Here is a 442-nt window from a genome sequence, read left to right on the forward strand (position 1 = left end):
CAGGGCTCTAAAGCCCCACCACCCCCAGCCACAGTCACCGAGGCTCTGGGGCTTGGGTGCGATTTGCCTCTTTAATTCAAAATCATATGCTAAGTTACCCTTTCCTTTGCTGATGAGGTTTCTAATAACAAATCAAATGTACAAAGACATTCTTAGGGGCCTGATTTAGGGCCTAAATCTAAACACAGCAAGTTACCCGGACATCTTTTAGTTTTTCATCCCTGCTCTTCACTGCCCAAAGGGGTGAGAGTGAGGGGAGAGGGTAAACACATGTTACCAGCAGTACAGATTAGGTTCCAAAAAAGTTTTTGGCTCCATTAACCACCGAAATAAAGATATATAGATACACACTCCTTACCTCTAATTTTTCGATTGCTGAAACTTCAACTAAGATACCTTGTACAGTTTGACACACAATTCACGGTGAAACACTTGAGAAAAG

General features: G+C 42.5%; 1 protein-coding gene and 1 pseudogene across 1 annotated transcript in view; both read right to left on the reverse strand.

Moving 5' to 3' along the window:
- TAB3 (TGF-beta activated kinase 1 (MAP3K7) binding protein 3) overlaps positions 1-442 on the reverse strand; it is a 48999-nt gene extending 48557 nt beyond the window's left edge. Inside the window, exon 1 of the mRNA XM_077745322.1 lies at positions 359-442. The gene's annotated coding sequence lies outside the window, so the exon portion shown is untranslated. The remainder of the gene's footprint in view (positions 1-358) is intronic.
- LOC144216049 (B-cell CLL/lymphoma 7 protein family member C pseudogene) overlaps positions 1-442 on the reverse strand; it is a 5213-nt pseudogene that overhangs the window by 3254 nt on the left and 1517 nt on the right.

This window comes from Crocuta crocuta, unplaced genomic scaffold, assembly GCF_008692635.1.
Source record: "Crocuta crocuta isolate KB4526 unplaced genomic scaffold, BGI_CrCroc_1.0 scaffold630, whole genome shotgun sequence".
In the NCBI taxonomy this organism is placed as follows: Eukaryota; Metazoa; Chordata; class Mammalia; order Carnivora; family Hyaenidae; genus Crocuta; species Crocuta crocuta.